The sequence below is a fragment of the Saccopteryx bilineata genome, chromosome 2 (assembly GCF_036850765.1).
Source record: "Saccopteryx bilineata isolate mSacBil1 chromosome 2, mSacBil1_pri_phased_curated, whole genome shotgun sequence".
NCBI lineage: Eukaryota > Metazoa > Chordata > Mammalia > Chiroptera > Emballonuridae > Saccopteryx > Saccopteryx bilineata.
The window spans coordinates 363,982,601-364,003,053 of NC_089491.1; the positions used below are offsets into that span (position 1 = coordinate 363,982,601).

Consider the following 20,453-nt stretch of genomic DNA (forward strand, 5'->3'; position numbering starts at 1 on the left):
TTCACAGTCCTGACTTTCATACCCTGGCTCAGCCTAACCACCACCGCACCTCCTCCAAGCCCCTGGGGCAGGAGTACAGCCAGGGAGGCTATGCAGAGTTTGGAGGACCATCCCTTGATTTACTCTGAGGATGCAGTAGTCCCTGAATGGTCCTCAGTGCCAGGTTTACACTTGGGAAGGTTATATATATAAATAATGACTCCTGATTCGGGGACCAATGCACCCCTTGGTTGCCTCTCAGCCAAAGCTCTATTTTGCAAATGAGGAGAGAAGGCCCAAAGAAGAGGTTAAGGGACTTGCCTAAGATCACCTAGTCCCGGGGAGAGAGAGGGTCCTTCACCAACTGCAGTCCAAAGAACCCTCCTGCCTCAGGAGTGGGCCAAGGGGTTTTGATGGCATATGTGGGGGGTTCCTGACCAGCATAGGAAAGGGCTCACTGTGTGAGGAAGGATGAGGCCTCCTTGGCTCCTGACCCCAACCTGGAGTAGCCGTTGGAGCTCCTGAGGTTAGATAATCCAGTTCAGAAACTCTAGAGTCAGGATTGGATTTGAATCCCTGTAACTATGGGACTTTGTGTGGACAAGTTGCTTAACTTCCTTCCCTGGGCCTCAGTTTCCTCATTTGTAAAATAGTGCTAATAATATATACCTCTCTGGAGGCTTAGATGAAATATTGCTTGTAAATAGCTTAATGTATAGTATGTACTCAATAAATGATAGCTATTATTAATAATTAACAGTGGGGCAGAGTTAATTTAAAGCATGAGCTCTAGGGGTGGGGGCAGGTGGAGCAGAGGAAATTCCTCTTTCTGCCTCCCACTTCCATCTCCCAGACATCCTCCTACCCCATTTGCAGAAACTAAACTTCCCTCTTTTTGATTATCTGGCGTCCGAAATTACTTCAGTCATTCCCCTGAAGTGGAATGGTTATAGAAACTCCCAAGGATTGGAGTAAGAAGGAGGGGAAGGAGGTAGTGGCTGATGCTTTGGAACACTCAGGAGGCCCCAGCATCCCAGGGCTGGCATCTGCCTTCAAAAGGAATCCCCTTACTGATGGCTAACCTTTATCCCACCTGCCTCAGTTTCAGGAGGCACAGTGGGATGTGCGTTTGCCAATACCAGCAAACCAGTGCAGGAGGTCCAGTCAGCTCCCCTCCTTTCTCAGATCCCAGGATCTACCCCAGATGGCATTGACCGTCCTGTACTTTGGGGTGGGTACCCACAACTCACAGCTTCTCCCTTCCTGGGCTGGAGGCAGGCCAGGGCTCTCAATGTGCCCTGGGGTCCCTTCGACTATAAAGATGATCATCACCACAGCTCCACATCTATGAAGCACTCTGCAGTTTACAAAGCACTTTCGTATTTATCATCTTATTTCATCTGCCCTTTGCCCCAGAGGGGATGAGCAGGTGAGAACCAACTCTGTCCATCTCTTCCCAACTCCACTTTCAGTGAAATCAGCCCAAATCTGCTATGGTGGGACTACAGAAATTGGAAAATACTACAAATTATAAATCAGAGCCCTGTTTTTGGAGAGCTGGTTGGTGAACCTTTATCCTGATGAGGAAGCAAGGTCATTAACCCCACTTTTCAGGGGAGGCCCAGAGAGAAGTGACAATCCCAGGACCACATAGCTAAAAGGAAAACCACCTGTACTAATTCTCGGGCCTTGAGAACCCCAACCACATCCCCAAACACACACACTTCAGGGGTACAACCTTGGCAAAACATTAGCTGAATACTATTTCATTTCAGTATTTGGGCATTCTGTCTACCCTCTGCCTCTGAACTTCTCCTTCCATGACCCTTGGGAGAGAGAAGGGAGGTGGGGGGGGCGGGTAGAAGAAGCAGACTCGATCTTCCCTGGAGTCAGAAGAAAGAAAGAAATGGCCCTCTAACCTGAGTAGGGAGCATGGCAGGTAAGACATTCCCCAGAAAGCAAGGCATCAGGATCAGCAACAATCCTTATCAAATCCCTGTCTGTGCCCGTCTCACAAACAGCCAGACCTGTGCCCCTCGACCCAACACACTGTCCCAGGACACCTGGTTTACTGGTTGTGTGACCTTAGGCAAATCATTCCCTCTTTCTATGTTCAGTTTACTTGTAAGTAAAATGAGGCATTGGAATTATTTGCATTTAAAGACGTTGAAGCTGGTCTGGTGGATGTGTCTATGGTCCACAGAACTGTCAGCTGGGCCCTCACCCAACTCTGCCTTGAGGAGGGACCTCCCTGAGGAAATCCTCAAGGGGACAAAGAACATTATATCCCAAAAGGGAGTTATTGTATTAGCATCCTCATTTTATAGATGAGGAGTCTGAGGCTCAGAGAGGTTAACCAGACTTGCTCAAGTTCACAGAGCTAGTAGTAATTTATGCTCCCCAAGATTCAGACACAGGCTTCAAAGCCAGTGTGCTCAACCAATACACTACAGGGCCCCACCTTGGGAACACCTTGGCTTCCTTGCTCACAGCTGGAAGCCAGAGTGGCAGGTGGGGGGCAAGGTTGGAGATTTCCTTGGGAAGGTCTGTCCCTGTGTCCCCTGTGCGCAGCTGAGTCACAGGGAACACGGAGGGCCCTTACTGGGCTCTCCACACTCCCTTCCACCTGAGCTGCATCCTACCCGGGGTGCCTCCTTCCTGCCCTTTATGAGTGAGGTGGAGACAGTGCAGTTCCGCCTTAATGGTTTCTGTTGCTGGCTGCGGCAGCATGTTTTACAAGGGGTGGGGCCCATGCCCAGTGCTGCCTGTGGCCTCACCTGGGGCTCCGCCCACCTGGCTGCTGGGAGGGGTCCCCTGGAGCAGCTTGGTAATTACCTAGAGGGGGATGGCAGGGAAGGGCCTGGGGGCTCTCTCCTGAGGCTTGGGCACCTCTGGATACTTGGAATCTGAGGGTGCCAAGAAGGAGTAGGTTTCTAACTCTTCTCTAATCAAGATTGGGCTTTCTGAGGCTAAAATTCTGGCCCTTCTGGTTCTTGACCCTGTCTAGGTTTTAGGAAATGGGTCAGCTACCCCTGCCCTGAGATCTGATGAAAGTGCTTTGAGAAGCAAGGACAGACAGACAGACAGGAGTGAATTGGAGAAGAAGAGCAGAGGATGAAAAGCAACTTTGCCCTCCATGTAATACTTGCCTCAAATATGAGCTGCTAACACCTGCAGCTGAGTCATTCCTGCCCCCAAACCAGGGCTCTCCCAAATCCACTCAGTCAATCTCCTGTCTCTGGAAAGAGGCTGGTTCAAGAGCATCACTCCAGTATGCTCATCCTGAAAAAACACCTGAGCTATCTTCCCTGCCCAGGGCTGACTTGGAAGTTCTTTCAGATATCTAACCTTAATCTCCTGTATAATCTTAGTCTTTTTGCCTTATCCTTCCTGCATTTACCCAGGGACCCTCCAGAGGCTAGGAAATGCCAGTCTTGCTTTGGATGCCTGACCCCAACAGCTTCCTGTTCTCTCACTCTTCTTTGCCTAGCATTCATTCCTCTCTACCAGCCCTGACCACTGACCACCTCTGGCAGCTTTTCCTTTCCAGCCCATCCCCAGCCCCTGCCACCCAGCTTTCGTCCCAATGAAGCCTAATCTAAGCACTCACAGTGGGTTCTGGGCCATGGCCACCATCACGGCTTCAGGGAGTCATCAGGCCAGCAACACCCCAGGAGCCTCCATCGAGGCATAAATACTCCCACATGCTTGGACCAGCCCCCTGCCTGAGGGCTGGGGTGGGGCTGCTTCCCCAGGCCAGGCAGGCAGGTCACATGCCCCATAAATGCCACAGGTCCTTCCCAGCAGCCCTAGGGAGACCAATTGGGGCCTGACTTCCCTGGATGGAAGGCCGATGGGGGGTGTGTGTGGATGGATGGATGGATGGATGGATGGATAGATGGATGGATGGATTGGTGAGTGAATGGAAGGATGGATGGATGGAATTGACAGATCAGTGGATGGAGGATAGACAGATTAATGGGTAGACAAATAATTGGATAGAAAGATGGACATATGCATAGATGGACAGACAGATGAGTAAACAAACAGTGGGACAGATGATGGGAGTCGTTATTTGGTAGATGGAAAGGAAGGGATGCTTGGTTTCAAAGAAACAAAAAAAATGCTACCCCTCACCTGACCTGTGGTGGCGCAGTGGATAAAGCATCGACCTGGAAATGCTGAGGTTGCAGGTTTGAAACCCGGGGCTTGCCTGGTCAAGGCACATATGGGAGTTGATGCTTCCAGCTCCTCCTCCCCTTCTCTCTCTCTGTCTCTCCTCTCTCTCTTCCTGTCTCTCCTTCTCCTCTCTAAAATGAATAAATAAAAAAAAATGCTACCCCTCAAAGCTCCCATTCATCTTTTTCTGAGACATACTTACAAGGACCCCTTCTCTCCTCTGTTATGGCCACCTAGTCTGAGAGATTAGCTCTACTGGGCTCCCTCAACTGGTCAGATACCTTTTTTCAGAGACCTTCCACCTAAACACCCCCAGCTCTCAGGAATCTTTTGCTCTTGGTGTCATTCATGATCTTTTCCTCCTTCCTACCTACTCTAGAGTCCAGGCTCTGTGACTATGAGCCCACCTTCAGATCTTGCTCCCAGAAGCAAGGTCAGCTTGGCTTCCAAGGTTAGAAGGGGGAGAGAGAGGCAAAATTCTCAATTCCAAGAACATGAAGTCCTTAGATAGGCAACTTAGGGAGAAGATGCTCACAATCTCCCACCTTCTCCAGGGACTTTAAAAGGCGTGACTGAGTCCGATGGTAAGAACAGGCCTGGTAAGGCCTTTGTAGTGGCCAGAACTGTTGGGGGCCTGACGGGAGAGCTAGGCTCCTGGGACTTCTTGCCTGCTTAATCCTCCCAGGAGGCAGTGTGCATAATGCAGTGGTGTGGGACCTTAGACATGGATTTGCGGAGAAGAAAATTCTTTCTAATCCTCAGTCTGCCCAGCTGTGAAAAGGCCTGGGCAGGGAGTGACTGAAGGAACAGGGAGTAACTGAAGGAACAGGAGGATTTTTCACAGATTATGAAATATTGCCTTCATTCTTTTTGAAAACAAACTTCTTCCAGCCACACTGGCTAAAGTGGGGGGAATGGCATGAGAAGAAGTTCCTTGACTCTGGGTACCCATTAACTCTGCTATCCTGTGGTCCAGAAGTCCCTCTTCCATAACTAGTCACTCAGGGCTGAGCCTGGTGGTCCCACCCCCAGCCTCCTGTGGCTGCTTTGGCAACAGGGGGCAGAAGTGATAGGCAGCTGAGGATTTGAACTGTGAGACCAATAGGGATACAGAACCTTGTTTCACCACATGTCCTAGCCTGACATTTATCATCTCAGAAGCCTCCCCTCTACTCCTGTGGCCCTCACAGAGAGTCCTTCTGACCAAGGACCCCAGGACTATCGTCCCAGCTTGGTCATCAGTGTGGGCTATTCACAGGAATATGCTTCTTTTTCTCCTTTATAGAAGGAGATCCTCATCTTTGTCCTACACACCCCACCTGGCTGTCCTGGGGACTGAATGAGAACCAGAATGTCAAAATGCTCTGAGGAAGATAAACTAACACCATCTTGTCTGGCGCTCTTCACTCCACCTTTGGGGTCCCAGGCCCGTGGGATTTCACAAAAGGACTTGGGGCTGAGATCTTTTCCCCTTCAATCATTTGCCCTTCCCAGGGTGCTCCCCACGGGGGTGGTCAAGGATGCTCCCATCCAGCCGCTGGGCCCCTCTCTGCATGCTCACCTTAGTAGAGGAGTGACATGGCACAGGATCCTACCATTGCTTGGGCCATGGGCCTCTCACACTCTATACATATCATTATCAGAAGGACTGCTCATTATTACCAATCTATTTTTAAGGATATTAATTCTGCCCCTACTACTAATAATTTAGATCTAGTACAAGACAAACATTGTCAGAGCCCCGCCCCCATGCCATCCAGAGTGTGATTTAGCACACACACAAGGCAAGCAGTAAGTTGACAGTCGCCTGGTCTTACTAAAGTTTGGAGGGAGAAGAGAACCCGGAGGTCCTCCCACCCTAGCCCCTCTCTATGTGACCAGCGGAAGGTACTGTTCTCTGTCGTGCAGGTGCCTGCGCACTGGCCCTCCCTCCAGGCACCGGGCTGGGGGAAGCAGGCTCTGAGCACCTAATCTTGCCCCCCTAAGGAGAAGGATGTAAAATGCTAGGTTCTGGTGGTGTTTCCCTGAGCTCGTTCAGCTCCTGGGGTCCAGACCTCACCTTTCTTTCTTGACTATCCCCAGATCCTCTTGGGCTTGGCATTGCCATCCCAGAGAACTTTTTCCCCCAAATCCTTCCCACCTCTGGAAGATTGGACATGTTTGTAGGAAGGCCCAAATAGGCTGAGCCTACTCTTCAAAGCCACATGCTCTGTAAGGCCCCATGTGGGCTCCCCTCTCTCCCAACACGGGGCTGGGAATACCTCTGACAGTGAACACTTCTGTGATCACTCTGGCTCTGTTGTGGGGGGGCTGCTAAGTATAGAGTCTGAAAATTGGGTTTTCTGACCACAGTGGTATATGTGTGCATATCCTTGTGCATAGCCTATGTTGTCCAAGACTGACAGTCTGGGACATGGCTGTGGAATTTACAAGTGTAGGTGGGATCTCCAGCTGTCTCCGGGCAATCCGGTTCCAGAGACACACCCCATTCTGTGTGTGTGTGTGTGTGTGTGTGTGTGTGTGTTGGTGCCCAGGACAACTGTAGATTGTCAAAAGCAGTAGTTTCAGGATGGAGGAGCAGGGCTTGAAGTTGTCTGACCACGCGCCTTCCTATGAGTACGATGTGGAGGGCTAAATCGGAACCCCTAGTGGGCTCTCTGTTGCATTCTCAGGGATCTTGAGGGGTGCCTACACCCTGGAGTTTCCAGAGTAGTGCTGAGAGCATGGGTTCCCTTTTCCCTGTGACTCACAGCTGGTTCTCCAGTCAAGTTCCCTGACAGATCACGATTCAGCTCATTCTCTCCCCAGCCCCATTAACCTGAGCTGACTAAGCAAGAGCAGAAGCAGGGCAGAGACCCGGGGATGATCACGATGGCGGTCATCCCTCAACAACCCGGCAGGCCTCCTTGCTTCAGCTGTTGTCCGTCTCCCTGCCTTGGTACTGGCCATGCTGAATTGGATTGGTGACACTCCCAGTTTCCCAAGGAAGGTTGCTACTGCCTCCTTTTGGGGCCCTCTGAAACCTCTCCATTTCCCACTTCGACCTGCCATCCACCTCCAGTGCAGAGAGATCCATCTAGACCTCAATTTGTCTTGTTGTACTTGAATTTACTTTGCTGTTTGGCCAGGATCCAGCCTGTAAGGTCCAGATAGGATCAAGAAGCTGAGGGCTTCTCCAGGGATGACCCTATCCCATCCGTTTTTGCTCCAGGGGCATGGCTCTGGGCTTTTCCTGAACACTGGAAGAATGTGGAGGACAGACCAGGACCTGGCGGGGGCACTGATGAGGAGGTGTTAGACTCCAGGGAGGATCTCTGATACATGGACAGATCCATTCTGGGGAGGTGGGGATGGTGTCGGAGAGGAATATGGTGTTAGGGATGAAGATGGAGGTAGGGCTGAGAAGGTAAGGTGGGAAGGGAAGAGAGAGATGGGGATTGTGAGGATAGAGGTGAAACTGGGGATGGGGAATTGGCTAGAAAGAGGGCTGGGTTGGGGTTGAAGATGTGAAAGAAAAAAGGGGTGGAGTGGAGGTGTTAGGGATGGGGTGAGGGGTTGAGACTGAAGATGGGCAGAGAGATGGAGGAAGGGACAAAGGGTGGGAATGGATCAATTGGAAAGAGCAAAATGATTCAAGGACCTTTGATTGATGCTTCTGAGATGCACTCTCCTGGAGGTCATCTTGTCATCCCCCTGCTCCTGAGCATGTTGCCAGCTCAGCCACGCCCATTCCAGATCAATGGTTTCTTCTCCACTCAGGAAACCAACTGCTGTGGTCACACAGTGCAGCCAAACTCTATTTAAAATGCTGAAACATCTCTCTAAAGACTAATGTCAATCTCTCCTGCTGCAGAAACCAACCTTGGCTTGTTGCACTCTCCCCTGCAGGCTTCAGCAGGGATGGGGGACTGGGAAGAAAAGAAGGAAGGGCATATTTGAGGGACCTCTGTCCCCTGACTCTCTCTGTTATGAGGAAAACAAGGGGAGGCAGGCAGAGGCGGCTCCCAACAGCCCCCTCATTAGTGTATGGAGATGGAGAGAATAACAGAGGGGCAGCGGGCATGGGACCTTCTTTCTGTCCTTTTTTGTACACAAACTCCCAGGAAATTTCATTGCGACTTGGTAACAATCTCTGGCTATGTGCTTGAGCCCTGTGCCAGCAGTGAGGCCTCTAGTGGTCCATGAAAACTCAAGCTGAAAGGAGGGAGGTTATACGCATCAGGAAGGACTTCCTGGCTTGGAAGGATTGCGAGCCATAGAAAGTGATGCTGTGTTGCTTTCTTTTTTTTTTTTTTTTTTTTTTCTTTTTTTTTTTCTTCATTTTTCTGAAGCTGGAAACAGGGAGAGACAGTCAGACAGACTCCCGCATGCGCCCCGACCGGGATCCACCCGGCACGCCCACCAGGGGCGGTGCTCTGCCCCCCAGGGGGCGATGCTCTGCCCATCCTGGGCGTCGCCATATTGCGACCAGAGCCACTCTAGCGTCTGAGGCAGAGGCCACAGAGCCATGCCCAGCGCCCGGGCCATCTTTGCTCCAATGGAGCCTTGGCTGCAGGAGGGGAAGAGAGAGACAGAGAGGAAAGCGCGGCGGAGGGGTGGAGAAGCAAATGGGCGCTTCTCCTATGTGCCCTGGCCGGGAATCGAACCCGGGTCCTCCGCACGCTAGGCCGACGCTCTACCGCTGAGCCAACCGGCCAGGGCCCTGTGTTGCTTTCTTAAGAGGGCAGATGGGACTGACCCTCCATGGAGGCTAAAGAAATGCTTTCCTTGAGACCAACAAGGGGACACCCGACAGCTTCCCAGAAGGCACGTGTTACCAATAGGCTTTCCCCTTGTCTTTAATTATATCAAGCCTTCTCCTTCTCACATGAATAATGAGAGCTGTTGGTTGGGGGCCATCTGGGATCAGTGTGCGGATGAGACAAAGATGGGGAGCAGACAGGGGTCCCAAACCCCTAATTTTCTCTTGCCTTCCCAGGAGCAAAACGGAGAGGATTCTGGGGCTCCCTGAGCCCCTGGGAAATAAAGCCCTCTGAGAACTCCCTGGCATTCCCGGGAGAACAGGTTCCTGGCCCTGGGAGGTGAGAGAGGCGCCGGGCCTGGGGGGGCAGCGTGCCTCGGCAGGCCCTGGAGCCGGGAGCCGAGCTCGCTGAGGATGGGCGGGGCTGGGCGGGATCTGGGAGGACATGTGCCTCTCCCCATGGCATCTTTGCCTCTGAGGATCCCAAGCCCAACTCTGGCCCAGCCTGGCCCACCACAAGAGAGAAGCCAGGACGGGAGTTGCTGCCCTCTGTCAGTTGAGGATGCCCTTCTATTGCCTGTATCCTGGGGGTCCGGGAATGATCAAGGTGGCAGAAAGCGCCTGAGTCAGGCATGATGGGGACTGGGCGGGAGTGCAATGCCACCTGCCCCACCACACCCCCCAAATCGGCCCAGAGGAACTGTTTTGTGTTTCTTTTCCAATGGAGAACGGAAAAGACTATGAAGGCAGGCAGAGCTGGACCCTGTAGCACTAGAGACTTCAGACCCCAGGAAGGACTTCAGGGCGACTAAGGAACTGATCAAGTTTCCTCCCTTGGGATTAGGAAAGCGAGGAGGGGCAGCCCTGTCTGGTGTGGAAAATGACCAGCCTAGAGGCAGGGGGAAGGATGAGATGAATTCTTAAAAGAATGGGGCCTCTCCACCTGAGTCCTTTCCCTCTGACCAGTTGTGTCTGGCCACAAAGACCATACAAATCCTCCCATATCTGTAGGTGCAGAAAGAAACAAACATGCCCACTTGGTAGTCTATTCTTAATCTAATTTGCTCTTTGGACATTTATGGAGGGCCTGGGGGACTCCACGGGGAATGCCAGAACCTTACCTGATCAGGTGTGGGGAGGAGCCCTGGGAACCAGGGGGGGCTTCCTGCTGCTCTAGCCAATTCCCTATGGGCTTTCACTTCCCCAATTCTAGGCTTCAAGGGTCCAAGAGCTCCCGGCATGTCCCAAATATGCTCACCCCGCCTCTTGGCTTCAGAGTTTATTTGTTTTTTAATGTTTATTTTATTGATTTTAGAGAGAGGAAAGGAGAGAGAGGGAGATACGGGAACATCAATCTGTTCCTGTATGTGTCCTGACCAGATATCGAACTGGCAACCTCTGCACATTGGGATGATGCTCAAACCAACTGAGCTATCCAGTCAGCACAGCTCCAGGGTTTTGTTTTGTTTTTTTAGATTTTATTTATTCATTATAGAGAGGAGAGAGAGAGAGAGAGAGAAGGGGGGGAGGAGCAGGAAGCATCAACTCCCATATGCGCCTTGACCAGGCTAGCCCAGGGTTTCGAACCGGCAACCTCAGTGTTTCCAGGTTGACACTTTATCCACTGCGCCACCACAGGTCAGGCCAGCTCCAGGGTTTTTAAGGTAGAGAAATGTTCCTAGACCTCTGGAGGATTCTGCCTTGAGCTCGGCATCAGGTCCTGGCCACAGCACCTGTTTGCCACCTGTCTGCTTCTCCTCCAGGTGCACCGCCTTCTTCCTGCAACCTAGGCCTTCCCTGAGATCCCAGCATCTAGACCCTAGCCCGGGCTGCTCTGAGATGTTGAGTGACTCGTTGGTCAAAACACACCCTTGGCACCACCAGCCCCCAGAGCTTAGAAAACCCACTAAATCTGCCTCCCTGTCTTTCAGTTCAAGTTTTCCAGTTCTAACACTTCAAAGTCCTCATTTTCTTCCAACATGCGGTGGCTAAGCACACCCTCTCAACTCAGAGGCACACACAAAATCTAACAAACACCAGAATGAAAACTTTGCTACAGCAAGAAGGATTGAAGTTAGACAATCTGAAACAGGAACGAGAGGGAGGAGCATGGAGGAGAGGGTCCTCTTTGGGCTCCAGGCACTCACCGGATCCCGAGACTCCCTTGAGCTGCAGTGAGAAGATGCGAAGGACCCTGGTGCTCTCAATAACTTCCAGCGCCCGTTAAAAAAGCAACCCCTCCCACCCCATGCCCTGGCCCGGCCCTGCTGGCCTCCACGGCTGACTTGGACCGGGTCTCCTCTTACCTGCTCAGTGAAGCAGGTCCGCGTGGGGGCCCAAGGCTGGGCGGCCAAGAGCTCAGTTTGTCTGTCAGTCCGTCAGCTCGGCTGTCCTGGGTCTGTGCTGACATCAGATGAGGGGAGGCAGCTGCTGGGTGAGCCAATAATTATGATATCAGCTTCCCCTTGCCCTGAGGGGCTGCTGCCAAAACGGAGAGAGGAGCAAGGTGACTAAGAAGCTAGTTTGCTCCTTGGCTCTTGTTTGACAGGTATGGGCTCCTGTGCCCGCCCCAGCCACACCCTGGCCCCCCCAACCCCTCCCTCCTCCTGAGCCAGCCCAGGCCCCCTGTCTCTGCCAGCAGGCACAGCCTGTGGCCTATGAAGGAGGGGCTTGTCCCATGGCCCCCACCTGCACCCAAGGACGGGGATGTCAGCCCCCATAGGTGGGGCACAGGCCTGTTGGGACATGCACACGTGTGTCAGGAGAGCTGGGCTACCACATGTATGTTCATGGAGTCGGCGAGAGGGTTCTGGGGAGCAGCTCTGGGTGGTGGCCCAGAGTCTTTGAGGCCCAGTGTGGGTGGGCGGTAGTTGTGACCCCTCAAGGGCCACGCACAAGCACGGATTTGCCGAGAATGGCCTTTCCTTGGGGTCTGGCCATCTGTCTGTCTCTCTGTGATCCCCTCTGACACTTTCAGGGTGTCTCCTTGGGTGTGGGAGAGTGTGCACTCATGTGTCCATGTGTCTGTGACTCCCTGTGTGTGTCTGTGGGCGTGTGAGCCTCTCCGTGTGTATGTACACTCAGCTCCTGGCTTGGTGTGCCTCTGCATCTAGGTCTTTCCCCATGTCTGTGTGCGGGTCGCGTTCCTGTATCCAGGGCTGTGCACATGTCCTCCTGTGTGTTGTCTGGGTCTATGTACGTATCTCTCCTCTGGGTCGTCAATCCTACCCTTTGTATATCTATGTCACTGAGTGGGGGAAATGGGGACCCTGATTCTGAATCATGATCCCATGGTCACTCTTTATGATCTAGACAGAAACAGAAACTGGCATGGTTGTGGCCCTGGTCCTGGCCCCCAGAAACCACCTTGAGTACCTGTGAACCCTGGGAATTGGCCCCATTCCTCCTCCCTGGACTCAGGCTTAGGGTCTGTCCCTGGCTTCCTGACAGCCTTCTCTGCTTCTGCTCAGACCTTGTCCCCATCATGTTCTCACTGCTTCTTTTTTCATGTTCTTTGACCCACTCCTGTCTCCTGTCCCTGGCCATTCTTTCTTTCCTCCCTCGTACCCTTTGTGCTCTAAACCCACTTTTATGTCTTCATGGAGCTAAAGGCTCCAGAGACCTAGTGCTAGATCTGCTGCCCAGCAAGAACTGGGGTTTGGCCTCTGCACTGAGGGTGTGGACAGGTCAGCTCCTCCCCACTTACTCAATCTCTTTCCAAGGAGGGAAGTAATGTTAACCTTGGCTAGGGGATGGTGGTGGTCTTGCGGGACTAGTGTGGAATAGACTAAGGCATTCAAAGACTTCTTTGTCTAGGCTTGGAATATCCATTTCAGAAAAGAAGGTGCTGAGACAGATAACAATGGACCCATCTGTGAGTGATGGCTAGCTGTGTCATCTTCCATACGTACCACTCTGAGCCTCAGTGTCCTCATATGTTCACAAGGGATAATATTCACCCATGGAATTGTTGTGAGGATTAAATAAGATAATATTTAATGTTCCTACCACTTTCCCTGGTATATAAATATGTGCCCCCTTTCTCTTCACTAAACACAGTGGTGCTGGGTCGCACATGAGAATGTGCTGGTTTGCCCCCTTGAGTACAGGAATTGTGTTCTGGAGATAGAACAGGAGCCCCACTCAATCCACCTTTCCCTGGGATTCACACTAGCAATCAAAATCCTGCTTTCTTCTTGCCTGACCAGGCGGTGGCACAGTGGATAGAGCATCGGACTGGGATGCAGAGGACCCAGGTTTGAGACCCCGAGGTCGCCAGCTTGAGCTCGGGCTCATCTGGTTTGAGCAAAAAGCCCACCAGCTTGAACCCAAGGTCGCTGGGTCCAACAAGGGGTTACTTGGTCTGCTGAAGTCCCGCGGTCAAGGCACATATGAGAAAGCAATCAATGAACAACTAAGGTGTTGCAACGCGCAATGAAAAACTAATGATTGATGCTTCTCATCTCTCTCCGTTCTGTCTGTCCCCGTTCTCATCTCTCTGTCTGTCTGTTCCTGTCCATCCCTCTCTCTGATTCACTCTCTGTCTCTGTAAAAAAATAAAAAAAAATAAATAAAGAATTCTGCTTTCTTAACCTAATAACTGATGAAATTTTATAGTGAAAGGGAAGCTGTCAGGATCTACTGGTGTGTTTGCTATTGATCTTATCTGATGTGTATACACCTAATTGTTACTTCTAGACTCACAGGTAATTCCATGTGAATAATCTGGGCACAGAGAACCATGAAAGTTGTAAATTGGAGGCTGTTCTTATTGCTATCAATCAACGTTATTCTGAAGGTAATAATCGGTGCAATAAGATAGGAAAAAGAAATAAGGGGCATAAATATGAGAAAGAAAGAGGTAAAATCTTCAAGAATCACCAATGAGGTGATATTTTACTTAGAAAAATCTAAAAGAATCAACTGAAAAACTATTAAAAGTTTGTAAGGTAGTAGAATATATATGTTATGTATAGAAAAATCAAAACTAAAATAACCAATTGGAAAATATAAGGAGACAAAAGATCCAGTTCACAGTAGCAACAATACTAAACACCCAGGAATAAACGAAATAAGAAACTCATAAAATCTACATGAGAAAAACAATAGAAATTTATTGACAGACATAAAGTAAGACCTGAAAAAATATACAGGTGTGTATTCTTGAATTGAAAAGCTCAGTGTAATATTTTAAAGATGTCAACTCTGCCCTAAATAGTCTATAAACTGAATGTAATTCAAATCAAAAGTCTAATCCTCCTCCCCAAACTTGACAAGTTGGTTCTAAAGTTTGGGGAAGAGTACATTCATGAGACTAGCTTAGAACTTTTTTCCTTTTTAAATTACTTTTTATTTTTCAATTACAGTTGACATACATTGTTATATTAGCTTCAGGTGGAAAATAGCTTAGAACATTTTGTAAAAGAAGACTAACAGGGGGAACTTGCCTTGCCAGATTTAAGGATGTTCAGTAAGCCTTCTGCAATTAAAACAGCAGGATTTTGGCGCAAATCAGCAAATAAATTAGTGGAAGATAACAGAGTTCAGAATAAACTTGGGTATTTATGAAAATTGTGTATATGCTAATAAGGTATTTTAAAGCAGCTGGAAAGTAAAATATTCAATAAATAGGATAATTTAGGGCTTGCCATTTAAAAAAATAAGGTTAAGCCTTATTTCATACTATACATTAAAAAAATCCTGATGGATTCAAGATCTAATATAAAATAAAAACCATTCAAATAAATAGGAAAAATAAAGAAACATTTTTACAATTATGGAGCAGAAAAGGCATTTTGAAGCACGACATCAAATCCAGAAGCCAAGGAGGAAATGTAACTTGACTAAGTAAGATGTATCATATTATATATAAAGAGTTCTTTCTCTATATAACATATAATGAGCTCTAAAAAAGTAAGAAGAAAGACAATCTCACAGAATAATGGGCAAAGGATATGAATAAGCAATTCATAGATAAAAGGCAAATGGCCAATAAACAAGTGAAAAGATTTCCAACTTCATTAAAAATCAAAGAATTGTGCCTGGCCTGTGGTGCCGCAGTGGCTAAAGCATTGACCTGGAATGCTGAGGTCACAAGTTCGAAACCCTGGGCTTGCCAGGTCAGGGTACATACAACAAGCAAGCAATGAACAATTAAAGTGAAGTACCTATGAGTTGATACTTCTCGCTCCCCGCCCCCCACCCCGTAAACTCAATAAATAAAGTCTTTTTTTTTTTTTTTTTTTTTAATTGCCTGATGGTACAGTGGATAAAGCGTCAACCTGGAATGCTGAGATTGTCTGTTTGAAACCCCAGGCTTGCCAGGTCAAGGCACATATGGGAGTTGATGCTTCCTGCTCCTACCCCCTTTACTCTCTCTCTCCTCTCTCTAAAAACCAATAAATAAAATCTTTAGGAAAAATAAAAACATTAAACTCTTTAAAAACTCAAAGAATTGCAAATTAATTCAGGGTTCCAGGGTACCAGGAAGGCTGTGATGGAATGATGGGAAAGATTATGGTTTTCGGCTCCCCACAGTGGGACTCGGCTTCTGACGGGTGAGATGAACTTCTTTCCCTTCTGAGACAGGATCCACCTCTGCCCCAGGAATGGGTGCGGACTCTTGCTCCCTCTTTCCTTTGGGAAGCACAATTTCCTCATTGCATGCAGTCAGGAGTTAAAGCAGGAGCGAGCCTCAGGAATTCCAGAGAACCTTCGACTGGATGGGGCTTGTGAGGTCCTTCTCCTCATTCTCTGCCCCCGACAGAACCATCTTCTACTTCTTTCTTCACACCAGCCCCTTAGAATTTTCTCCTACACTCAGAAAGTCTGTCCCGGTGTCTACTTTCAACTCTAGCTGCTGTAGCGTTGGCTCTGCTCCCCTAAGAAAGGACCTCTATCTGGATGTTTGGTCCCACACACTCCAGCACCCTAACTTCTGGGCCTGCAGTTGTAGCTGAGCGGGGCTCTAGCCTGGAGGGGCTGTTGCTGGGGCTAGTTAAACATCCTGGGCTTGGGAGAAGCTCTGTCTTTCTGGAGCCTGAAGGTCAGAACTGGTTCACTTTTTGCTGCTGAGCTGTGCCCAGGGCTGGGCTGATTTGAGCCAGTAGCGATCCCTGGGAACAATGTCAGCCATGCTGCATCTGAGGCAACAGCCTGGTGACTCCAGGGAGAAGGAAGAGCAGGTTCCCACCCTTGGGAGCCCTAGTGTGCTAGTGGCAGGCCCCCTCTGTGCCCCATATTAGGACCGGCCACCTTCTATCTACTTCTGTTCAGTGTGAACTGAACTTGTCTTTCCAAAGTGGGTTTCCAAGACCAGCCTGATACTTCCCAGGCCTTTTTTTTTTTTTTTTTTTTTTTTTGTATTTTTCTGAAGCTGGAAACGGGGAGAGACAGTCAGACAGACTCCCGCATGCGCCCGACCGGGATTCACCCGGCACGCCCAGCAGGGGCAACGCTCTGCCCACCAGGGGGCGATGCTCTGTCCCTCCGGGGTGTCACTCTGCCGAGACCAGAGCCACTCTAGCGCCTGGGGCAGAGGCCAAGGAGCCATCCCCAGCGCCCGGGCCATCTTTGCTCCAATGGAGCCTTGGCTGCAGGAGGGGAAGAGAGAGACAGAGAGGAAGGGGGGGGTGGAGAAGCAAATGGGCGCTTCTCCTATGTGCCCTGGCCGGGAATCGAACCCGGGACCCCCGCACGCCAGGCCGACGCTCTACCGCTGAGCCAACCTGCCAGGGCCTTCCCAGGCCTTCTGTCTCACTCCATTGGCATGGAAGACACTTAGAAACATCTGTGGAGGCTCTTGGCCCAAGCACAGCTGCTATGAGGCCCTTAGGCCTAAGGACCCCATGTCAAAGAAGGGCTGGAGAGGTCTGAGATGAATCAGGATTGACTTCTGCGGGCAGACCAGGCAGCACCTTGGCTGTGGCTGATGGAAGAGTGCTGGCCGGAGCTATGGTGGGTGTGGGGCAGGGGCGCTGGGTTGGGAGGTCTGAGCCTGTTCTGGTTGGCTGACCCTCTGGGAAACCCAGGGAGTTTCCAAGCCCAGAGCTTGGTTGGGGGAGTCCGGTGGGGAGGGATATAGCTAGAATCCTGCTGGGTGGGGAGGGCAGGCTTCTCCTGTTTTGTCTTAATCCCTCCTGCTACTGGAAGTCATAGTTGTGGAGGTGGGGAGGAGAGATGCTGGTGTGTGTGTTCACTGTGTGAGAGTGTGAGTATGTGAGTGTTTACATTTCTGTTCTCATGCTCACATGTGCCACCATGGGTGTGCAGTTAAATTGTGGAGCTATAATGCAATGCTGGGTGTGTCCATGCCAGAATCTGTGTGTGTGTGTTTCTGTGAATGACTCTGAGTGTTCGAAAGGCTCTGAATGCCTCTGTGTGTGTGTGTGTGTGTGTGTGTGTGTAACCATGTATGCACATATCCATGTCCATGCTTGGGTTTGTGTGTTGTTCTGTGTATCTAAGAATCCATAGCTCTGTATATACATGTTTGTGGGTCTCCCACTCTTTTTTTTTTTTGTCTTATAGCCATTTTCAGGGACCTTAATGACTTTAAATGTCTTTAAGACTCATAACAAGGCTTTACTATTGCTAGCTTTCTCCAAATTCCTGCAGAAACACATTCAGGTAAGCAGATTCATTGGCTGGCTTGGGTCTCCCACTCTTTTTTTAAAAAAATTTATTTATTTATTTATATTTTTTACAGAGACAGAGTCAGAGAGAGGGATAGACAGGGACAGAGATGAGAAGCATCAATTATTAGTTTTTCATTGCACATTGCAACACCTTAGTTGTTCATTGATTGCTTTCTCATATGTGCCTTGACCGTGGGGCTACAGCAGAATGAGTAACCCCTTGCTGGAGCCAGCAACCTTGGGCTCAAGCTGGTGGGCTTTTGCTCAAACCAGATGAGCCCGCGCTCAAGCTGGCGACCTCGAGGTCTCAAACCTGGGTCCTCTGCATCCCAGTCAGATGCTCTATCCACTGCGCCACCACCTGGTCAGGCATGGGTCTCCCACTCTTAAGAGCAACTCTTCCCTGTCACAATCTTTCTAAGCAGGCTCTCTATTCCCTTCCCCCAACCTCCATGTCCTCTTATCTCCCCAATCCCCTCCCTGAGGTTGAGGGCTCACCCTTTTGGAGACCCTCACACTTCCTACCCCAGTAAAACCTCATGGCTCTGCTGATCGATGGTGACTAATGGGGCCCTGACTGGGGTGGAGGCTGCAGGGGGCACCCTCTTCAGGCTGGCCCCACCGGAAACCTCACCCATTCCATTCCTACCCCACTCGTCACCCTGTACCTCCTGGCTGTGCCCCCTTCCTCCTGCGCAGCTCACCGGTCCCTCTTCAGGAAGCAGCTTCCCCTCTGAGACTTTGGGGGAGACAGGGAAGTCATGGCCTGAGCCCCTAAGGGGCCTACTGTGGGGTTGAGGACCTTAACCTTTTGAGCTGCCCTTCATCTAAGCCCCAGTCTAGGTGAACCCAGAGAACAGGATCAATAGCCCTGCTCCCACCTTCTCCATCTCATAACAAGTGCCCCTTTCCTACCCTGCCAGGTTTCTCCTTGGAAAACTTGGCTTGTCATCTTTTCCCTGGTACTCTGGGTGCCACAGCTGCCTCTGGGGTTGGGGCTGGCCAGTAGGGGAAGGGTGAGGCAAACAAGGCTGCTCCCGTGGCCCCAGGGGACAGGAGTAGGAGGAATTGGCTCAGAAATCTAGACCTATGCTGAGCCTAAGGTGACATTGGCCCCGAGAGGCTAAGATTTTGACTCAAGGTCACACAGCACTCCACACTCCGCAGTCTGAAAAGGGGTTCTGAGGGCAGCTTTCCTCTAGAAGCAAGAAACTTCTGATACATTCATTCATTTATACAATAGTTGCTGCACCAGACCCTGTGCTAGGAACTGAGGCAGAGTGTCCTTAAGTTGTTTCTGGCCTCATTGATCTCCTCCAGCAATGAGGAGCTCACCACCATAGCAGTTCTTGAGTTCAAGTACTGTGCAAATTCAGCTGGTAAAAGATACCCAAAGTACCTCGGAAATTTTATGGGAGCCATGGGAGAAAGGGTGTGGGTGCCCAGAGAGAGAGAACGCAGACCCTAGTCCCAGCAGTGCCCCATCCACCTGCCACAGCCCAGAGTCTGTGTGCAGGAAGGCCGAGCTGCTAGTCAGCTTGCACAAAGCTGACCTGGGCTGACAGGCCTTCCTTCAAAGGTTGGCCTGGTCTGTGCCGCTTTATTGCCCAGCTAATGACGGTGATTAGGCTGTCAGGTGCCACCTGCCTCCTGTCCGCCCTCCCGCCTGCTAAGGAGGATGCTTTTTGAGCACCTGGTAGAGGCCTGGCTCCCAAGCTCTGCCAGGGCACTCACCACAGCTGACCCCTCAAGCCCCAGGCCAGCTTTCACTTTCCTCCACCCGGGAGAAGGCAGGCTCAGACCAGTCTTTATCCCCTGGGACTGCTGTGTGACTTTAGTCCACATCTGGTCTTCTCTGAGCAGGACTAAGGGGGAAGTAAGGAGTTACAAAGGGGAGTTGATAACAGTGGATGGGGCATGTGCCCCTGAGCAGCACACCCGCCTCTCCCTCAGCCAGGACTGGACTGGGGTACTCAATGAGGATCTAGAAGAAAGAGGTAGCAGAGGGTCCTCCTTGCGCATGGGGCAACCCATTGCATTGTGGGTAAGCCCCTGGAAGAGTCCCACCATTCTGGGTCTGCCATTCTCAACGGTGGGGGCGCTGTTGCCTGGGGCCTTGTAGGGTCTCAGTGTGGGTTTGGGTGGGTCTGTGATTTATGATCTGCTTCATAAATGAGGAATGCCAGCCTGGGGGGCTAGGTGGGGGTGGAGCCACTCGCCTGACACTCCTCTCTCTGCTGGATGTCTGGCATGTCCTGTCAGGATCCCCTGTCCCCTGGGGACAGCCATGTTCTCTCTCATACAGCAGCCCCCTCCCATCTGCACATGCCTGCCTGCCGCCCTTGAACCCCCAGCTCCAGGAGTACTAAGTGAAGGCCCAGACCAGGGGAAATCTAGAATTAAATCCTTTCTCTCTTCATAATTCAGCCCTCTTTTTCACTGGGCATGAGACTGACAGGGAATATCTTTTTTTCCTTCCACTGCAGCAAGAAGGAACTGGGTAAGACTCTTGGAAACTTCCATCTAAATGAACTCAGGCTTACACGCTACCGTCACAGTGAGAGAGACTTAGGACTGAAACAGAGATGAATTTCCTGCCAGGAAGGGATGTTGAGCTCCCAGGATGGATGATGGGTGTGGTATCACCCTTCCCCATCCTCATCTCATTTTGCCAGATGGACAAAACTGGGAGTTCACGAAGGCGGGGAGGTGGAGGAGGGGTGGAGGTGAGCGGGGAGGCAGAATGATCCAGAGTGCTGTCAGGTCTTGAACTCTGAAGGCCGTGCCAGTTTTGAACCTGCTCCTGTGAGCCTCACTGCATCTTTCTTGCTGCAAGCTGCCATTTTGGGTGAGGGTCCACCTTTGTGGGCATCCTGCCTCCCCTAGTCTGGAAGGACTGGTTTTACCGGCTGGAGGAA

At 50.7% G+C, this 20,453-nt stretch overlaps 1 protein-coding gene and 1 non-coding gene across 6 annotated transcripts in view; both read right to left on the reverse strand.

The window, feature by feature from the left end:
* FOXN1 (forkhead box N1) overlaps positions 1 to 11,372 on the reverse strand; it is a 28,929-nt gene extending 17,557 nt beyond the window's left edge. For 4 of the 5 annotated variants that reach the window (XM_066263245.1, XM_066263244.1, XM_066263243.1 and 1 more), the window contains exon 1: positions 11,206 to 11,372. The gene's annotated coding sequence lies outside the window, so the exon portion shown is untranslated. Of the gene's footprint in view, positions 1 to 11,046; positions 11,142 to 11,205 lie in introns of those variants that run through there. The other variant, XM_066263242.1, reaches the window with a different exon arrangement.
* Positions 11,373 to 17,420: 6,048 nt separating this feature from the next.
* LOC136327555 (small nucleolar RNA SNORA33) lies at positions 17,421 to 17,551 on the reverse strand. Its single transcript, XR_010729748.1, has one exon. It is a non-coding gene; the product is annotated as a small nucleolar RNA SNORA33 (small nucleolar RNA).
* Between the last annotated feature and the right edge of the window lie 2,902 nt (positions 17,552 to 20,453).